At 41.8% G+C, this 14,873-nt stretch overlaps 1 protein-coding gene across 2 annotated transcripts in view; it reads right to left on the bottom strand.

The window, feature by feature from the left end:
- Positions 1 to 14,873, bottom strand: part of VGLL4 (vestigial like family member 4) — a 175,602-nt gene that overhangs the window by 135,578 nt on the left and 25,151 nt on the right. The window lies entirely within an intron of this gene.

The following is a 14,873-nucleotide window of genomic DNA, read 5'->3' as shown; positions in this document are numbered from 1 at the left end:
AACTTCTAGGTATTTCTGAAGAATGGCTTCTTTCCTACAAGATTGTTCTTCCATATTATCAATAAAACCTATGAAGAAAGTAAGCCTTTAAATATATAAATGTAATTATATGGAATATAAGTTATTTAATCCATCTGAAATTTATTCTGGTATAAAGCATGAGGTAAGAAATCTTCCTTTTTCCCAAATTATTAGTCAACTGTCTTTTTTTTTCCAAGAAAAAGAATCAATAAGATGGGAGAAAATATTTGCAAATCTGCAGAGCGTCTAGTATCCAGAATATATAAAGAACTGTTACAACTCAACAAAAGGAAAACAAACAATTCAATTCAAAAATGGGTAAAGAACTGGGCAGCACCTGTGGCTCAATGAGTAGGGCGCCAGTCCCATATGCCGGAGGTGGTGGGTTCAAACCCGGCCCCGGCTGAACTGCAACCAAAAATTAGCCGGGCGTTGTGGCGGGCGCCTGTAGTCCCAGCTACTCGGGAGGCTGAGGCAAGAGAATCGCTTAAGCCCAGGAGTTGGAGGTTGCTGTGAGCTGTGATGCCACAGCACTTTACCGAGGGCCATAAAGTGAGACTCTGTCTCTACAAAAAAAAAAAAAAAAAGAAAAGAAAAGGAGGAAATTCTGATACATGCTACAACATGGATGAACCCTGGGGACATTACGCTGAGTGGAATAAATCAGTCGCAAAAAGACAAATCATCATATGATTCCTCGTTACATGAGGTACCCAGAGTAGTCATGGGGGCTGTCAAGAGGCTGAGGAAGGGGGAATAAAGTTACTTTTTAAGGGTTATAGAGTTTCAATTTTATAAAATGAAAAGTTACGGAAATGACTGAGAGTGATGGGGTTTGCATACCGTTATGAATGTATTTAATATCACTCAACTGTACACTTCAAAATGGTTTGGCAAGTTTTGTTATTTATATTGCACCACAATAAAAAATTGAAAATATTCATTCTTTCTTCATGAATTTTTTTTTTAATTTTGAGACAGAGTCTCACTTTGTCACCCTTGGTAGAGTGCCATGGCATCATTGCTCACAGCAACCTCCAACTCCTGGGGCTCAAGTGATTCTCTTGCCTCAGTCTCCCAAGTAGCTGGGACTACAGGCACCCGCCACAACGCCCAGCTATTTTTAGAGACAAGGTCTCACTCTGGCTCAGGCTGGTCTCGAACGTGTTGAACTCTGGCAATCCACCCGCCTCAGCCTTCCATAGAGCTGGGATTACAGGCGTGAGCCACCACGCCCAGCTCCTCATGGATTTCAAATTTTGCCTCTATGATATATTAAATTCCTACATGCATGTGTGGGTTTCTGAGCTTTATTCTGTTTCAATTTCTCTCCCCCAGGGTTTTTCAAACAATAAAGCACAACGCATTGGTGGTTTCTAATATTGGTTGAACAGATTACAACCACCATTACTCCTGTTGTCTTTTAATGAAGCAGAAAAGGAAAGAAAATAGTAGAGTACTTCTGACACAGTAAGTGAAGTATTACTCCATGAAATCTGCTTCATAGATCTGTTGCAAAATGCATTGGTTACAATGGATTTGCAGCCAAAAACATGTTTAAGAAATACTGTTCTGGGCTCAGCGCCCATATCTCTGTGGTCAGGGGCACCGGCTACATGCACTGAGGTTGGTGGGTTCAAACCCAGCCCAGGCCTGCTAAACAACAATGACAACTGCAACAAAAAAATAGCTGGGTGTCGTGGTGGGCACCTGCAGTCCCAGCTACTTGGGAGGCTAAGGTAAGGGAATCACTTAAGCCCTAGAGTTTGAGGTTGCTGTGAGCTGTGACGCCATCGCACTCCTACTGAGGGCAACATAGTGAGAAGAAAAAGAAGAAATACTATTATTTAGAAGAAATACTATTCTGATTGTCCCTACGTTAGTATCACCCTATTTCAATTAATTCATATTAATAAAATTTATCGTCTTTTGATGTCTGGTAGCAAGGCCCTTTCCCTCCCCACTCATTTTCTTTCAAAAACATTTCAGAAAACTTTGGAATCAAGTTTAGAAAACTTTTGATTAAAAACATTACTTTTGTTATTCTGATTAGGATTACATTGGATTTACAGATTAAAGTGAAGGTAACTAGCATCTTTATCTGACTGAGTCCTCCCACTCAGAAATACGGCATGTATTATTTCCTTTTATTTAGTTTCCCACCCACTCACCCACCCAGGCTGGAATGCAGTGGTGTAATCGCAGCTCACTGTACCCTCAAATTCCTAGGCTCAAGCAATCCTCCTAGTAGCTGGGACTACGGGCACATGCCACCAAGCTCAGATAATTCCTTTTCTATTTTTTGTAGAGACTGAAGTCCAGCTCTGTTACTCAGAGGTCCCAAGAGATCCTCCTTCCTCAACCTCCCACGTGCTGAGACTCATGGGTGTGAGCCCCAGACTCATACAGTTTTTCACATGCTTCTTGTTAGATATTGTCCTAAATATTTTATATCTATGATTGATATGAGGTTTTTTTAGAGATAATTTCTAACTGGTTATTACAAGTGAACAGGGATAATACTGATTTTAATTCTTATAACCAGCCACCTTACTTCAGTCTTTTATTATGTCTCCTTTTATTCCTAGCAGGTTTTTCCCTATTATTATAATTTTCTGGTTAATTATAATAAAACTTAGAAATTATAGTTGTGCCTATTCCTTTTCGGTTTTTATATATATATATATATATATATATATTTTTTTTTTTTTTTTTTTTTTTTTTAAATCGCTAGCTAGAACCTCAGGTTCAACACTACTCAAGTTGTCTTGCTCCTAACTTAAAACTGTTTACTACTGGGCGGTGCCTGTGGCTCAAGGGGTAGGGTGCCGGTCCCAAATGCCGGAGGTGGTGGGTTCAAACCCAGCCCTGGCCAAAAAACCAAAAAAAAAAACTGTTTACTACTAAACATATTTATTATTAAATTTCTAACAGATATCTTTTATTCATTTAAGAAAGTTTCTTTTTTTTCTTTTTTTTTGCAGTTTTTAGCTGGGGCTGGGTTTGAACCCACCACCTCCGTCATATGGGGCCAGCACCCTACCCCTATGAGCCACAGGCATCGCCCAAAAAAGTTTCTTTTGATACATATCTTAGTAAGAGCTTTTTATTACAAATAGATGCTGAACCATCAAGCATTTTTTTTAGACTTCTGTATTGAATACTGTATCTAATAATCTATTAAAGTAATATAAATAATTTACTACATTATTAAAGTTATTATTGAACCATCTTTGCATTCCTATAATGCAAATGACTTACTTGGACATATATCACTCTTTGAATACACTGCTAGCTTGAAATACTTTATGTATTTAATTTTGTATTTTCATATCTTTGGGGGATTGTTTTGTTTGTTTGTTTTTGTAGAGACAGAGTCTCACTTTACTGCCCTCGGTAGAGTGCCATGACGTCACAGCTCACAGCAACCTCCAGCTCTTGGGCTTAGGTGATTCTCTTGCCTCAGCCTCCCAAGCAGCTGGGACTACAGGCGCCCGCCACAACGCCCGGCTATTTTTTTGTTGCAGTTTGGCCGGGGCTGGGTTTGAACCCGCCACCCTTGGTATATGGGGCTGGCGCCCTACTCACTGAGCCACAGGCGCCACCCCTTTTTATTTTGTTTTTCTAAGCTTTAGTTTGTCTATAAGATGTTATATGTAAAACTGATTTAGAATATATACATACACTTCATGTTTTCCTTGTTCAGTTTCAGCGTCATGGTTATATTACCCTTATAGAGGGATTTAGAAAATGCTCTATACTAAAATAGTCTCATAACATTTAAGAAGTCTGTTTTTCTGAAGATTTGCTAAAATTCACTTATAAAATCATCTGGGGTTTATTTCTCTGACTACTCTTTCAATTTTTACCATGATTATTGACCAATTTAGGTTTTCCAGCTCTTTAGAATTCAAATAAAAATCATTCACTTCATCTACTAAGGTCCCTTTTCTCATTTCTAATGCTCTGTAATTGTATATTTTTTTCCTTAATCAAATTTGACAAAGGTTTGTTTTAATTCCTTGGTCTACTAAAAAAAAACAGGTTTCGGTTTTATTTTTTAGGTTTACTCATTTTTTTGTTTGTTTTTGTTTATAAAAATAAAACATCCATTTTTTCAGGAGAATTAGGGAAATATTGGTTGAATTATACAAAATTTCAGTTAAATAAAAGAATTTTAACTAAAAATACAGAGAAAAGATTTTTGAGTTTTATTGTTGTTCACATGGCTCAATCTCCCCTGCCCCATTTTTCTCATAAATGCAACTTCTCCTGAATACTTCTTTGGCGTTGTCCTAGCCGAATGTCCATATAACAAAGCGGAAGATCCCGGGGTTGATCTCCACACTTAATCCCTTCCATGTCCAAATTTCCTATCTCCTTGCCTTTTTTCGCTCCATTCTGCCAGATTTTGTTGCCTACCTTCAAGATCACTAATTTTATCTATAATTACATCCATTTGATTCTCAGGTTGATCTAGTTAACCTTTTAAGTTCAATCATTACATTTTTATGTCCATGAACTTTGCTGTTCTAATCTAATTGATTTTTTCTCAGGGGTTACTTTGATTTAATATATTCACTATCTGAAATCTCTCTGAAGATACCAACTAGCATGTTTTTAGCTTCTCCTATGTTTCCCAAAGTCTACTTACTCTGGGCCTTTTCTTTCATACTACTTATTTTCCTCAAATGATCCTCTGACATGGACTCCTACTTTTAGAATAAAAGACTGGGTTGGTCAACGAGGGTAACTAATGCATGCTTCCTCTCTAGGATTAGGAGGTCTGGGGCAAGGGGCAACAGCCAACTGTGGTTTCTGTAAAAAGTGTCCAGTGATGGGCTTTGAGTTAGGTTATAGGAGTAGGGGACAAGCAGGGTGACAAGTTAAGACACAAATACACGGGTGGCGCCTGTGGCTCAAGGAGTAGGGCGCCGGTCCCATATGCCGGAGGTGGTGGGTTCAAACCCAGCACCAGCCAAAAACCAAAAAAAAAAAAAAAAAAAAAAATTATATCAACAAATACACAGCTGGGCGCAGTGGCTCACACCTCTAATCCTAGCACTTGGGAGGCCGAGGCAGGCGGATTCTTGATGGTGATTCTGAGCTCACGGGTTCGAGACCAGCCTGAGCCAGAGCAGGCCTGATCTCTAAATGTAGACAAGCATTATGGCGGGTGCCTGTAGTCCTAGCTACTTGGAAGGCTGAGGCAAGAGAATTGCTTAAGCCCAAGAGTTTGAAGTTGCTGTGAGCTGTGACGCCACAGCACTGTACCGAGGGCAACATAGTGAGACTCTGTCTCAAAAAAAAAAAAAAGAGAGACAAATACACAAGCCTGCCAAAATTGCCTTTCCTCTGCTGGTAAGGGACTTCTCATAGATATTATCAAAGAGCTGACATTTTCTTCCCAGGACCCTTTCATTGGTGGTGCCCGTGGCTATCTGAAACTCTGCTTCTCACTCTCATTCCCCTAAATCCACTCAAGGAACCCTCTCAAAATAGGACATTCACCTTCTTTAGAGCACAGTTCTCAGTTTTTAGCTAGGAACCACTGTTATAATTTCCTAACTATCACTCCAGGGTCCTTTCCTGTCGGTGGCGGTTACTCACGGTGAGCTCCACTTTCCATCCTGGTTTCTTCTGCACGTGTATTTTGAGTCACGGTTTTGTTTTTGTTTTCCTTTTCTCAATCTAATCCCATCTGTTTTCAGTCTTCCAGGAATTCTTCAGTAACTTCCAGTTTACTGAAAGTGGGCACCTTTCAAACAGACTTTTTAAAATATTTATCTCGTTATTTTAAAAGATTTTTGGCAAGAGGGGAGCTGGATCCATGTGATCAGTCTGTCATTTTACTCTAAAAAGTTGGTTTGTCTTCCTGAATTCCTTCTTGAAACTGTTTTATTCTAAACACCCTAAACTAGTACCTTTCCTAGAGAGATGAAAAAATATAGTTTTCAACCCCTGCTTACTAGTGAACAAAACAGACTTTTGCCCTGTTGAGTTCATTAAAAAAGTGACTACAGTCTGGTTAAACAAGGTGAGTTCCATCAAAGAAATGACATTTCAGCAACATTTTCCAAAGAGAGGAAAAACACGATTTATGAGGTTTGATGAGAAAGGCAGTCCTAAGGCAAGAAAGGGTAACTTCACCTGATTTCGACCGGAAAGAAGATTTATTCATTTCATTTACAAGCAATCAACAGTTTGACCCAATAAAAAGGCAGTTCCAACACATCTAAAGCCACTAAGATGTAACGGTTTGATTTTTCAAACTTGACTAGATTTCTCTAAAGTCTAAACCCCAAATGCATGGCTTCTACAGATCATACCCACATCAAATGCCAAGTCAACAAGTATTTCATAAATTGTATAACATGAATCTCTGGCTCGACACCTGTACATAGCTCAGTGAGTAGGGCGCCAGCTACATGGACCAAGGCTCGCAGGCTCAAGCTCGGCCCAGGTCCCTGCTAAACAACAACTGCAACCAAAAAATAGCCGGTGTTGTGGCGGGCACCTGTAGTCCTAGCTACTCGGCAGGCTGAGCAAGAGAATCGCTGAAGCCCAAGAGTTTGAGGTTGCTGTGAGCCCTGATGCTAGGGCACTCTACTGAGGGTGACATAATGAGACTCAGTCTCAAAAAAATAAATAAATAAATCTTTAAGAATGCAAAAGAAAATGCAGATAAGATGTGGCCTTTGTCTGTTAACCTTTTCAAAAAAATCTGAATGGGGGAGAAAAAGTACACACATAACTAAATTAACTGCCACAGTGAGATAAGGATAGATCTAGAAGACATTTTTATGTTACCCACCACCTTTTCAGCTCTTGAAGAATTGCTACAGTAATTCACAGCTGGTGGGGAAGGGAGAAGTTGATGGGAGTTTCCTTTAAAAAAAAAAAAGTTCCTGTTATTTTAGGTTTTATTAATACAAGAAGTATCCAGACTAGACCCACATAGATAGATATGTACAAGCCCAATCCTGACAAGAGAAATACTGTTTAACTCACACAAAATTTTAAAAATCCACACATTTTACATAAAGATCTAGGTTTCCAGTTTGTCTTGAACACTCAGAAAAGTGGACACAGCACCACGTTCCCAGGGAAAGGCCATGGCAGGAACCAGCGAAGTGCTTTTAAATGTTAACAACCAGCTCTCTACAGAGGAAAAACAAAAATAAACAAGCCCCAACCTTAGCATCTACCAAGGTGCAAATAAACCCACCATAGGTATTTTCTTTTTTTTTTTTTTTCTTGAGACAGAGTCACCCTGAGTAGAGTGCTATGGCATCGTCATAGCTCACAGCAACCTCAAACTCTTGGGCTCAAGTGATCCTGTCTCAGTTTTTCTATTTTTAGTAGAGATAGGTCTCATTCTTGCTCAGGCTGGTCTTGAACTCTGAACTCCTGAGCTCAAGCAATCCACCTGCCCCCCAGAGTGCTAGGATAACAGGCATGAGCCACTACCCCTGGCCACCATAGGTATTTTCTACCTCCCAATGTGATACCTAGAACTGGGGAAAGTCAGGCACAATCAGCTCTCACAAACCAGCTCCAGGGTAACAGTGGCTGGTGGGGAGTAGGGGCGGCCCCTTGAAAAGGAGCAAGGGCCTTCTGCTCCCCATGGTCCAACAGTTATCTGTTTTTGACACCATCACCAGCCTGCTCTGCCCTATCTGCTCCCTTCACCCCCAAGAACTCCTGGGTTAGATCAAAGTTGATGGTGATTCTGGGCACGCTGTCCTAATCCAATCACATGTAACAATCAGGATTTAGGGACAGAGCATAGGTAAAGGTTTAGTGCAGGAGGGACAGATTTTATGTTTAGTTTAGGAGTAGGAGGCACACTGACAAGCCTAGATTTGTTGAGAAGACGCAGCGATGAGCTTAGGAGACACAGTCAACAAAGAATCACTGATAGTCCTGTTGATGTCCAAACCAGATCTGATTGGGGCAGTGTTTCTCAAGATGCAGAGAGAAGACAGGAAGGGGGGACGTTATCAACCAAAAAAAAAAAGAATTACTTCATCCAAGGATTCTTGCCTTTGATATTTTAAATTGAATTGCAAATGACATTAAAATAGCTCACAACACTTTCATGTGTATTAAAGGAAAACACGAATTTCTAAAGACTGAAAATGTGCTGAAAGGAAACACAGTAACCATGCTCAACTGTTTGAAGAACTACTGGGTGGGAGAATCTATTGTCAACATCCATTATGCTAATTAGCAAACCATCTTGTTTTCACCAGCAGATATCCATTTCCAACGTTTATTATGCTAATCTGATCTAAAACTATAAAAATAGCAAAGACACTTGTAGTAGGTGTCTCTGGAGGGTAGCTCTTGTGATTAAATGCCAGATGTCTACCCTGAGAAGCAAACTCTGATTAGGGCAACAGCGCACATCTATAAAATACAAACCCAGCTTATTCTTTACAAAGCTTTTTAAAGTAAAATAGACCATTCACAAAAGGGAAGTAAAAGAAAGCACAAAATACAAATTATTGGTGGCTCCAATCTTTAGAAAGGGCAGTAAATTCAGTTCTTATTTTAAAAATCAAAAGGAAGCTGGTGGCGCCTGTGGCTCAAGGAGTAGGGCGCCGGTCCCATATTCCGGAGGTGGTGGGTTCAAACCCAGCCCCAGCCAAAAACAAACAAAAAAAAAAAATCAAAAGGAAGCTTACAACATCTTCCCTATGGCTTCCTACCCTGGCAGGCTACACAACCCAGCAAGCATGGCCCTCAGGAGGGAACTGCTGCTCTGAAGATCTCCCCTCAGGACTGCACCCTCAGGCACTGTTGGAGGAAAGAACACTTCAAGCTTTTTTTTTTTCTCCATTTTCCCTTAGGGATCTACCTTGTCCAAGCTTAATTTTTTCCTGATACCACCTACCTAGCATACTGCAAAGGAACTTGTTATAAGAATTAAATGAGGGTGGTGCCTGTGGCTCAAGGAGTAGGGCGCAGCCCCATATACTGGAGGTGGCAAGTTCAAGCCTGAACCTGGCCAAAAACTTCAAAAAAAAAAAAAAAAAAAAAATCAAATGAAAATGTTTGCAAACTACAAAGTATTATCAAAGGAAACAGCATTCCTTTGCATTTGTACATTATTAGTAATAATAGTGGTCATTACGATGAGTCATTTCTGCTAGTGTTAAGTAAATTAATTGCTGGGGACGGCTTTCCCCTCCAGCCACTAGTTATTTCCAACATATGTTCATAAATGCCTACTATGTGCCCCAAAGGGGATATGCTTAGAGTGAACAGGACCCTCACCCTCAACAGGTGGAGGACCTAATACAGGCCCACAGAATCTCAGGCGGCCTCAATGCCAGCCCCTTCTCTGCCCTCGACAATTGTCTTGCTCTTACTTACACACTCCGCGATGTGGGATCCTGTCACTTTGTGAAGCCTATCATTGAACCATGTGCCTTTCCTTGAATTAACTGAGGTGCTTCACTGGAAAAGGAAACTGGATATAAAGAGAGTTCCGAGGCAGTGTGCACCCAAGCCATGGATACATGCAGGAAGGTGGGGAGTTAAGAGGTTTCAGGGACCGTCCTAGGGGTGCACTACCACCAGCCTCAGTGGACAGCTGCTTACAGCTCGGCAATATTTTGCAAATGCTGTTATTTGACTAGTTAGGAAACCTTTTCCAAATGAAAACCTCTTTGTTGATTTAGAAGTGGTAGTAGTATATAGAGGAGGTTTTGTTGGGGTTTTTTGTTTGTTTTTGAGACAGAGTCTCACTATGTCACCCTTGGTAAAGTGCTGTGGTGTCACAGCTCACAGCAACCTCCAACTCCTGGGCTTAAGCGATTCTCTTGCCTCAGCCTCCCAAGTAGCTGGGACTACAGGCATCCGCCACAAGGCAGAGCTTTTTTGTGTGTGTGTGGTAGTTGTCATTATTGTCTGGCAGGCCCGGGCTGGATTTGAACCTGTCAGCTCCAGTGTATGTGGCTGGCGCCCTAGCCGCTGAGCTACAGGTGCTGAGCCAATACAGGAGTTTTTTGTTTTTTTTTCTTTTGAGACTGAGTCTCTGTTGCCCAGGGAAGAGTACCGTAGCATCATAGCTCACGGTAACTTCAACTGCTGGGTTCAAGCGATTCTCTTGCCTCAGCCTTCAGTGTAGCTGGAACTACAGGTGTCCACAAGAAAGTTTTTCTACTTTTAGTAGAGACAAGATCTTGCTCTTGCTCAGGCTGGTCTCCAACTCCTGCAATCCATCTGCCTCAGCCTCCCAGAGTGCCAGGATTACAGGTGTGAGCCACTACACCTGACTGTTTTTGTTTGTTTTTAAATCACCAGAAAAGCCTTTCTAGTCCTCCCTCTAGGAAGGCACATAGCAGAGAAATTAAGGGATTAGGCATCCAAGTCAGGTTGCTTCAGTTCAAATCTCAGCACACCACTATCAGCTCAGAGTTCTTGGGCAAGTTATACAAGCCCTGTCAGTTTCCTAAATGGGACGAACGGTACCAACTTAATAGGTGTGCTGTGCTGGGAGACCTAATGAGGGAATACAGTAATACTTAACCTGGAGCCACAGAAAATCTTTAAGAATCTCAGAGAAATTTTCGCTTTTAGGGCGGCGCCTGTGGCTCAAAGGGGGAAGGGCACCAGGCCCATATGCTGGAGGTGGCGGGTTCGGACCCAGCCCCGGCCAAAAACCACACACACACACAATAAATAAAATAAAATCTATAAAAAAAAAAAAAAAAAAAGAAATTTTCGCTTTTATTTATTTTTTTTTTGTAGAGACAAAATTTTCGCTTTTATTATTTCAGTGGGAATCTTTTACAAATTTTGACATAAGCATCAGATTCCTACTATTCCTGCTATGTCACCAAATATTGCTGTATGATTTCAGTTTTGTTTTTTTTTTGGTCTGATGAGAAAGGAACAGAAACAAATCTAATATGAAATTGAAACACTTACACTAAGAAAAAGTCAAATCATGTTCACCACAATCCATACAAGGAAATATTTTTACAAGAGCCTGAAAGATAAAAGTGGTGGGGAAATTGCATCAAAATCTGCAAGGCACACACAGCAGGCTAACGTTAAAGAATAGTTGGGATTTCTGTCCCACCAGTGGGCCAGAAATCTTCCTGTGGCAGCTCACCACCGAGTGTATCACGGCAAACTTTTATTGGCTATATTTCATTTATAACCTATGTTCTAGTTAAAATGTTGTAAAAGAACTACAAGCATAAAAACAATCCTTTTTTTTTGCTTATAATATTCGGGTAACATTATAATAAAGATAACCATAGTGACTGCGTAAGAGGAGCTCATTCTTAGGAAACACAGAAGTATTTAGGAGCGAGGAGGGAATCATACCATCTACTTGCTCTCATGTTTCAGGAAAAATAACATGCCTATATATACATAGCCATATATACACACACATAGGGGCACAGAGAGAGTGTATGTGTGATAAAGGAAACAGGAAAACTGTGGTTAAAAAAATGGTCTGGTAGGGGCGGCACCTGTGGCTCAAGGAGTAGGGTGCTGGTCCCATATGCTGTAGGTGGCGGATTCAAATCCAGCCCCGGCCAAAAACCACAAAAAAAAAAAAAAAAAAAAGGTCTGGTAGCCAGAGAATAATATCCCGTAACTAGGAGACTGTTTCTCGCTCTTAAAGATGCAGACCCAGAGCTCCCCTAGGAGTACTAGTAAACCCAGGACACACCTGGGGGAAGAGACCTGGAATCAGAATCACCTGAGAAGGCTTGTCAGCATGCTGGCAAGTACCCTTTCTCCTCTGATTGAATCACTGCTACAACCAGCCACATTTTTACGGATGGCAAGGCAGGGCATACCCCTCTGGTGTTTTAGGGTATCAGGTAAAATATCACCATGCAGGCTGAGCGCCTGTAGCTCAGCGGCTAGGGCACCAGCAACATACACCAGAGTTGTGGGTTTGAATCCAGCCTCGGCCTGCCAAACAACAGTGACAACTACAACCAAAAAACAGCCGAGAGTTCGGGGCAGCGTCTGTAGCTCAAAGGAATAGGGCGCTGGCCCCATATACCAGAAGTGGCAGATTCAAACCTGGCCCCACCCAAAAACTGCAAAAAAAAAAAAAAGTTGGGCATTGTGACGGGTGCCTGTAGTCCCAGCTACTTGGGAGGCTGAGGCAAGAGAATTGCTTAAGCCCAAGAGTTGAAGTTGCTATGAGCTGTGATGCCACAACACTCTACCCAGGGTGACAAAGTGAGACTCTGTCTCCAAAAAAAAAAAAAAAAACCACCATGCAGCTATCAAATAAGGCTGCAAATTACCAGCACTGATTGCAGAACGAAGTACTTAATGAACACTAAAGAAGAGGTGGGGGAAAAAGAATACAAAGGCCATGCTATATACAGCACTCTCTATAAACCTAACTTTTGTATTTATTTATTTGAGACAGAGTCTCAAGCTGTCGCCCTGGGTAGCAGTGCCGTGCCATCACAGCTTACAGCAACCCCAAACTCTTGGGCTCATGCAAAACTCTTGCCTCAGTTTTTCTATTTTTAGTAGAGACGGGGGTCTCGATCCTGCTCAGGCTGGTCTTGAACCTGTGAGCTCAAGCAATCCACCTGCCTCAGCCTCCCAGAGCATTGGGATTACAGGCGTGAGCCATCACACCTGCCCTTAAACCTAACTTTTCTGAAGTACAACTTTACAAAACCCAGGAGTCCTTGAAACACAGAAACAGACCAGTTCAGGCGACAAAACGAAACAACTGCACTTTGCTTACCATGAAATTCACTGAGCCGACTTGCAGCTGGGCACACCCAGCTACTAGAAAGCAGGAGTCCAGGGCTCTGTCTCTCACTGAGGGCAGCCACCAGGTCAACACCAAGACTCCAAGGAGACTGGACAGGATGACATCATAGCATTGTTCTCTTTCAAGAGCGGGGAAGACTTGGCACCCTGAGGCTAAGCAAACATGACTACTCCATTCGAGGCAGTCTCCATTCTAAGTCTATATTGTTTGTGAGTTTTAGAACCAGTGTGAAGAAAATGGTCACTTCCCTTTGATGAAACCTCCTTAGCTCCCTCTTGCCTGCCCCTTTGCTGCACCAGGCCCCAGTCAAGTCTGCCTAGCAGGCTCTGACTGAGAAGACACCTAGCTGTTCTGGAGTGTCGGAAATGCCCTGCATCTTATTGTCACATGGCTGTCAGATCATCCCAGGACATAAAACAGAGGAGCCAGGAGTAAGTTTATCCCACAAAAGAGACACAAACCAAACCATGTTTTCCAAACTGCAGGTCCCAATTCATTAGGGGATCTTAAAATCAATTTCATAAGTCACAACCCAACTTTTCTTTAAATAAGATAGAATACAGGGTGGCACCTGTGGCTCAGTGGGTAGGGCGCCAGCCCCATATACCGCGGGTGGTGGGTTCAAACCCAGCCCCGGCCAAACTGCAACAAAAAAATAGCCGGGCGTTTGTGGTGGGCGCCTGTAGTCCCAGCTACTCGGGAGGCTGAGGCAAGAGAATCGCTTAAGCCCAGGAGTTGGAGGTTGCTGTGAGCTGTGTGATGTCACAGCACTCTACCAAGGGCCATAAAGTGAGACTCGGTCTCTACAAAAAGATAGAATACAAGAACTAGAAAAGGCATACCAAACAGCATTGTGCACCACAAGGCTTCTTAAAACTTCTGGATGGTGGCTCACCACTCGTAGCACAGGGGTTACGGTGCCAGCCACATACACCCAACAACGTCGGGACTGAGCCCGACCTGGGCCAGCTAAACAACAGTGCCAACTGCAACAAAAAATAGCCAGGCGTTGCAGCAGGCACCTATAGTCCCAGCTACTTGGGAGGCTGAGGCAAGAGAATCGCTTAAGCCCAAGAGTTTGAGGTTGCTGTGAGTTGTGATACCACAGCACTCCACCAAGGGTGACACAGTGAGACTTTGTCTCAAAAAAAAAAAAAAAAAAAAATTTTTTTAATTATTTTAACCTAAACGAATAAGTCAACAGATACATAAAGATCTTAAAAGATACAAGAACAGGGCGGCGCCTGTGGCTCAACGGGTAGGGCGCCGGTCCCATATGCCGGAGGTGGCGGGTTCAAGCCCAGCCCGGGCCAAAAATAAAAAAAAAAAAAATAAAAAAGATACAAGAACAAAATGACGAAAACCAAAACATTCTGCAAACACTGCAATAAAATGACACATCATGTTAACGACAGGCCGAGGTGGTGTTTTAGACACCAGCACCGAGTGCACCGTCTTCTCATGTTAATCCACTTTCACTATTAAAAATACAGAGTTGAAAAAAGGTCGGGGTGGCGCCTGTGGCTCAAGGAGTAGGGCGCCGGTCCCACATGCCGGAGGTGGCAGGTTCAAACCTAGCCCGGCCAAAAAAAACAAAAAATAAAAAAATAAAAAAAATAAAGAAAAAAGGTAAGGGATGTCCCAACACCAGCAGTGCTGATCGCTAAAAGGAGAGATTCCTCAAGCACAAGGAAGAATAGCGATCTCAAATTGTATTTTCATTAAGTACCTTCCAGGATTACCCAGGCACTGATTAAATCTATGTCTCATGAGCAGCAGAATGATTATTTTAAGTACATTTATTCCTTCTAGGCCACCCAGATAAAGTGACTATTGTGTTACTACAAAACCACCATTTTACTATTTATTTTAGCTTCACAGTGTACTATTGAGACACTTCTTTAACTCTCTCCTAGTAGACATAATGAAGTCTTAAGGCTATCAGGTATTAGAGACTCAAGTCAGAACAGGTACCGTTCTTTTCAAAATGCTAAAACAATAACATCCTCAAAAATGCTCAAGTTTTCAGTTCTACAGGAGCAAAAGAAAAGTAAAGAGAATCATTTATTAGGTC

This window comes from Nycticebus coucang, chromosome 8 (genome assembly GCF_027406575.1).
Source record: "Nycticebus coucang isolate mNycCou1 chromosome 8, mNycCou1.pri, whole genome shotgun sequence".
Taxonomy (NCBI): domain Eukaryota; kingdom Metazoa; phylum Chordata; class Mammalia; order Primates; family Lorisidae; genus Nycticebus; species Nycticebus coucang.
The sequence above is the reverse complement of the archived record's forward strand: the minus strand, read 5'-3'. Positions and strand labels throughout refer to the sequence as shown.